Raw genomic sequence first — 5000 nt, 5'->3', positions numbered from 1 at the left:
CTCCCATCCATGTACTAACCAGGCCCAAACCTGCTAATATTCAGAGATCGGGCATTGACTCTATTTTTTGGCAAAATTATTATATACTAAGTGAAAAATGTTCAAAAAGCTTACAGCACCTGGTATTCCCAGGCGGTCTCCCATCCAAGTACTAACCAGGCCCAAACCTGCTTAGCTTCCGAGATCAGACGAGATCGGGCATAGCCAGGTTGGTATGGCCGTAAGCGAAGACAGCAGAAAAGAGAGGGCTATTTAAAGACCAGCCAATCTAATCGCCAGTACATTATATAAGTAGGAAAGAAAACCCAAAAGCTTAAAGCACCTGGTATTCCTAGGCAGTCTCTCATCAAAGTGCTAACCATACCTAAACCTGCTAAGATTCAGAGATCGGGCATTGACTCTTTTTTTTTTTTTTTTTTTTTTTAAATGAAAGATTATTATATAATTCGTGAAATTTTCCAAAGAGATTAAAGCACCTGGTATTCCCAGGCAGTCTCTCATCAAAGTGCTAACCAGACCTAAACCTGCTAAGATTCAGAGATCGGGCATTGACTCTATTTTTTGGCAAAATTATTATATACTAAGTGAAAAATGTCCAAAAAGCTTACAGCACCTGGTATTCCCAGGCAGTCTCCCATCCATGTACTAACCAGGCCCAAACCTGTTAATATTCATAGATCGGGCATTGACTCTATTTTTTGGCAAAATTATTATATACTAAGTGAAAAATGTCCAAAAAGCTTACAGCACCTGGTATTCCCAGGCGGTCTCCCATCCAAGTACTAACCAGGCCCAAACCTGCTTAGCTTCCGAGATCAGACGAGATCGGGCATAGCCAGGTTGGTATGGCCGTAAGCGAAGACAGCAGCAAAGAGAGGGCTATTTAAAGACCAGCCAATCTAATCGCCAGTACATTATATAAGTAGGAAAGAAAACCCAAAAGCTTAAAGCACCTGGTATTCCTAGGCAGTCTCTCATCAAAGTGCTAACCATACCTAAACCTGCTAAGATTCAGAGATCGGGCATTGACTCTTTTTTTTTTTTTTTTTTTTTTTTTTAAATGAAAGATTATTATATAATTCGTGAAATTTTCCAAAGAGATTAAAGCACCTGGTATTCCCAGGCAGTCTCTCATCAAAGTGCTAACCAGACCTAAACCTGCTAAGATTCAGAGATCGGGCATTGACTCTATTTTTTGGCAAAATTATTATATACTAAGTGAAAAATGTCCAAAAAGCTTACAGCACCTGGTATTCCCAGGCAGTCTCCCATCCATGTACTAACCAGGCCCAAACCTGTTAATATTCAGAGATCGGGCATTGACTCTATTTTTTGGCAAAATTATTATATACTAAGTGAAAAATGTCCAAAAAGCTTACAGCACCTGGTATTCCCAGGCGGTCTCCCATCCAAGTACTAACCAGGCCCAAACCTGCTTAGCTTCCGAGATCAGACGAGATCGGGCATAGCCAGGTTGGTATGGCCGTAAGCGAAGACAGCAGCAAAGAGAGGGCTATTTAAAGACCAGCCAATCTAATCGCCAGTACATTATATAAGTAAGAAAGAAAACCCAAAAGCTTAAAGCACCTGGTATTCCTAGGCAGTCTCTCATCAAAGTGCTAACCATACCTAAACCTGCTAAGATTCAGAGATCGGGCATTGACTCTATTTTTTGGCAAAATTATTATATACTAAGTGAAAAATGTCCAAAAAGCTTACAGCACCTGGTATTCCCAGGCAGTCTCCCATCCATGTACTAACCAGGCCCAAACTTGTTAATATTCAGAGATCGGGCATTGACTCTATTTTTTGGCAAAATTATTATATACTAAGTGAAAAATGTCCAAAAAGCTTACAGCACCTGGTATTCCCAGGCAGTCTCCCATCCATGTACTAACCAGGCCCAAACCTGCTAATATTCAGAGATCGGGCATTGACTCTATTTTTTTTTTTTTTTTTTTTTAATGAAAGATTATTATATAATTCGTGAAATTTTTCAAACAGATTAAAGCACCTGGTATTCCCAGGCAGTCTCCCATCCATGTACTAACCAGGCCCAAACCTGCTTAGCTTCCGAGATCAGACGAGATCGGGTATAGCCAGGTTGGTATGGCCGTAAGCGAAGACAGCAGCAAAGAGAGGGCTATTTAAAGACCAGCCAATCTAATCGCCAGTACATTATATAAGTAGGAAAGAAAACCCAAAAGCTTATAGCACCTGGTATTCCTAGGCAGTCTCTCATCAAAGTGCTAACCATACCTAAACCTGCTAAGATTCAGAGATCGGGCATTGACTCTTTTTATTTTATTTTTTTTTTTAAATGAAAGATTATTATATAATTCGTGAAATTTTCCAAAGAGATTAAAGCACCTGGTATTCCCAGGCAGTCTCTCATCAAAGTGCTAACCAGACCTAAACCTGCTAAGATTCAGAGATCGGGCATTGACTCTATTTTTTGGCAAAATTATTATATACTAAGTGAAAAATGTCCAAAAAGCTTACAGCACCTGGTATTCCCAGGCAGTCTCCCATCCATGTACTAACCAGGCCCAAACCTGTTAATATTCAGAGATCGGGCATTGACTCTATTTTTTGGCAAAATTATTATATACTAAGTGAAAAATGTCCAAAAAGCTTACAGCACCTGGTATTCCCAGGCAGTCTCCCATCCATGTACTAACCAGGCCCAAACCTGTTAATATTCAGAGATCGGGCATTGACTCTATTTTTTTTTTTTTTTTTTTTTTTTTAATTAAAGATTATTATATAATTCGTGAAATTTTTCAAACAGATTAAAGCACCTGGTATTCCCAGGCAGTCTCCCATCCATGTACTAACCAGGCCCAAACCTGCTAATATTCAGAGATCGGGCATTGACTCTATTTTTTGGCAAAATTATTATATACTAAGTGAAAAATGTTCAAAAAGCTTACAGCACCTGGTATTCCCAGGCGGTCTCCCATCCAAGTACTAACCAGGCCCAAACCTGCTTAGCTTCCGAGATCAGACGAGATCGGGCATAGCCAGGTTGGTATGGCCGTAAGCGAAGACAGCAGAAAAGAGAGGGCTATTTAAAGACCAGCCAATCTAATCGCCAGTACATTATATAAGTAGGAAAGAAAACCCAAAAGCTTAAAGCACCTGGTATTCCTAGGCAGTCTCTCATCAAAGTGCTAACCATACCTAAACCTGCTAAGATTCAGAGATCGGGCATTGACTCTTTTTTTTTTTTTTTTTTTTTTTAAATGAAAGATTATTATATAATTCGTGAAATTTTCCAAAGAGATTAAAGCACCTGGTATTCCCAGGCAGTCTCTCATCAAAGTGCTAACCAGACCTAAACCTGCTAAGATTCAGAGATCGGGCATTGACTCTATTTTTTGGCAAAATTATTATATACTAAGTGAAAAATGTCCAAAAAGCTTACAGCACCTGGTATTCCCAGGCAGTCTCCCATCCATGTACTAACCAGGCCCAAACCTGTTAATATTCATAGATCGGGCATTGACTCTATTTTTTGGCAAAATTATTATATACTAAGTGAAAAATGTCCAAAAAGCTTACAGCACCTGGTATTCCCAGGCGGTCTCCCATCCAAGTACTAACCAGGCCCAAACCTGCTTAGCTTCCGAGATCAGACGAGATCGGGCATAGCCAGGTTGGTATGGCCGTAAGCGAAGACAGCAGCAAAGAGAGGGCTATTTAAAGACCAGCCAATCTAATCGCCAGTACATTATATAAGTAGGAAAGAAAACCCAAAAGCTTAAAGCACCTGGTATTCCTAGGCAGTCTCTCATCAAAGTGCTAACCATACCTAAACCTGCTAAGATTCAGAGATCGGGCATTGACTCTTTTTTTTTTTTTTTTTTTTTTTTTTAAATGAAAGATTATTATATAATTCGTGAAATTTTCCAAAGAGATTAAAGCACCTGGTATTCCCAGGCAGTCTCTCATCAAAGTGCTAACCAGACCTAAACCTGCTAAGATTCAGAGATCGGGCATTGACTCTATTTTTTGGCAAAATTATTATATACTAAGTGAAAAATGTCCAAAAAGCTTACAGCACCTGGTATTCCCAGGCAGTCTCCCATCCATGTACTAACCAGGCCCAAACCTGTTAATATTCAGAGATCGGGCATTGACTCTATTTTTTGGCAAAATTATTATATACTAAGTGAAAAATGTCCAAAAAGCTTACAGCACCTGGTATTCCCAGGCGGTCTCCCATCCAAGTACTAACCAGGCCCAAACCTGCTTAGCTTCCGAGATCAGACGAGATCGGGCATAGCCAGGTTGGTATGGCCGTAAGCGAAGACAGCAGCAAAGAGAGGGCTATTTAAAGACCAGCCAATCTAATCGCCAGTACATTATATAAGTAAGAAAGAAAACCCAAAAGCTTAAAGCACCTGGTATTCCTAGGCAGTCTCTCATCAAAGTGCTAACCATACCTAAACCTGCTAAGATTCAGAGATCGGGCATTGACTCTATTTTTTGGCAAAATTATTATATACTAAGTGAAAAATGTCCAAAAAGCTTACAGCACCTGGTATTCCCAGGCAGTCTCCCATCCATGTACTAACCAGGCCCAAACTTGTTAATATTCAGAGATCGGGCATTGACTCTATTTTTTGGCAAAATTATTATATACTAAGTGAAAAATGTCCAAAAAGCTTACAGCACCTGGTATTCCCAGGCAGTCTCCCATCCATGTACTAACCAGGCCCAAACCTGCTAATATTCAGAGATCGGGCATTGACTCTATTTTTTTTTTTTTTTTTTTTTAATGAAAGATTATTATATAATTCGTGAAATTTTTCAAACAGATTAAAGCACCTGGTATTCCCAGGCAGTCTCCCATCCATGTACTAACCAGGCCCAAACCTGCTTAGCTTCCGAGATCAGACGAGATCGGGTATAGCCAGGTTGGTATGGCCGTAAGCGAAGACAGCAGCAAAGAGAGGGCTATTTAAAGACCAGCCAATCTAATCGCCAGTACATTA

General features: G+C 39.9%; 8 non-coding genes across 8 annotated transcripts; all 8 read right to left on the bottom strand.

The window, feature by feature from the left end:
• Positions 1-107: 107 nt before the first annotated feature.
• Positions 108-226, bottom strand: LOC128009384 (5S ribosomal RNA). The gene has a single exon (XR_008181098.1). It is a non-coding gene; the product is annotated as a 5S ribosomal RNA (ribosomal RNA).
• Positions 227-738: 512 nt separating this feature from the next.
• On the bottom strand, positions 739-857 carry LOC128009383 (5S ribosomal RNA). The gene has a single exon (XR_008181097.1). It is a non-coding gene; the product is annotated as a 5S ribosomal RNA (ribosomal RNA).
• Positions 858-1372: 515 nt separating this feature from the next.
• On the bottom strand, positions 1373-1491 carry LOC128009381 (5S ribosomal RNA). The gene has a single exon (XR_008181095.1). It is a non-coding gene; the product is annotated as a 5S ribosomal RNA (ribosomal RNA).
• Positions 1492-2002: 511 nt separating this feature from the next.
• LOC128005460 (5S ribosomal RNA) lies at positions 2003-2121 on the bottom strand. The gene has a single exon (XR_008178111.1). It is a non-coding gene; the product is annotated as a 5S ribosomal RNA (ribosomal RNA).
• Positions 2122-2926: 805 nt separating this feature from the next.
• Positions 2927-3045, bottom strand: LOC128009380 (5S ribosomal RNA). Its single transcript, XR_008181094.1, has one exon. It is a non-coding gene; the product is annotated as a 5S ribosomal RNA (ribosomal RNA).
• Positions 3046-3557: 512 nt separating this feature from the next.
• On the bottom strand, positions 3558-3676 carry LOC128009379 (5S ribosomal RNA). Its single transcript, XR_008181093.1, has one exon. It is a non-coding gene; the product is annotated as a 5S ribosomal RNA (ribosomal RNA).
• Positions 3677-4191: 515 nt separating this feature from the next.
• On the bottom strand, positions 4192-4310 carry LOC128009378 (5S ribosomal RNA). Its single transcript, XR_008181092.1, has one exon. It is a non-coding gene; the product is annotated as a 5S ribosomal RNA (ribosomal RNA).
• A 511-nt stretch (positions 4311-4821) lies between these two features.
• On the bottom strand, positions 4822-4940 carry LOC128005458 (5S ribosomal RNA). The gene has a single exon (XR_008178110.1). It is a non-coding gene; the product is annotated as a 5S ribosomal RNA (ribosomal RNA).
• Positions 4941-5000: the final 60 nt, after the last annotated feature.

The sequence above is a fragment of the Carassius gibelio genome, chromosome B22, assembly GCF_023724105.1.
Source record: "Carassius gibelio isolate Cgi1373 ecotype wild population from Czech Republic chromosome B22, carGib1.2-hapl.c, whole genome shotgun sequence".
Classification (NCBI taxonomy): Eukaryota; Metazoa; Chordata; class Actinopteri; order Cypriniformes; family Cyprinidae; genus Carassius; species Carassius gibelio.
This window is presented reverse-complemented; position numbering and strand designations above follow the sequence as displayed.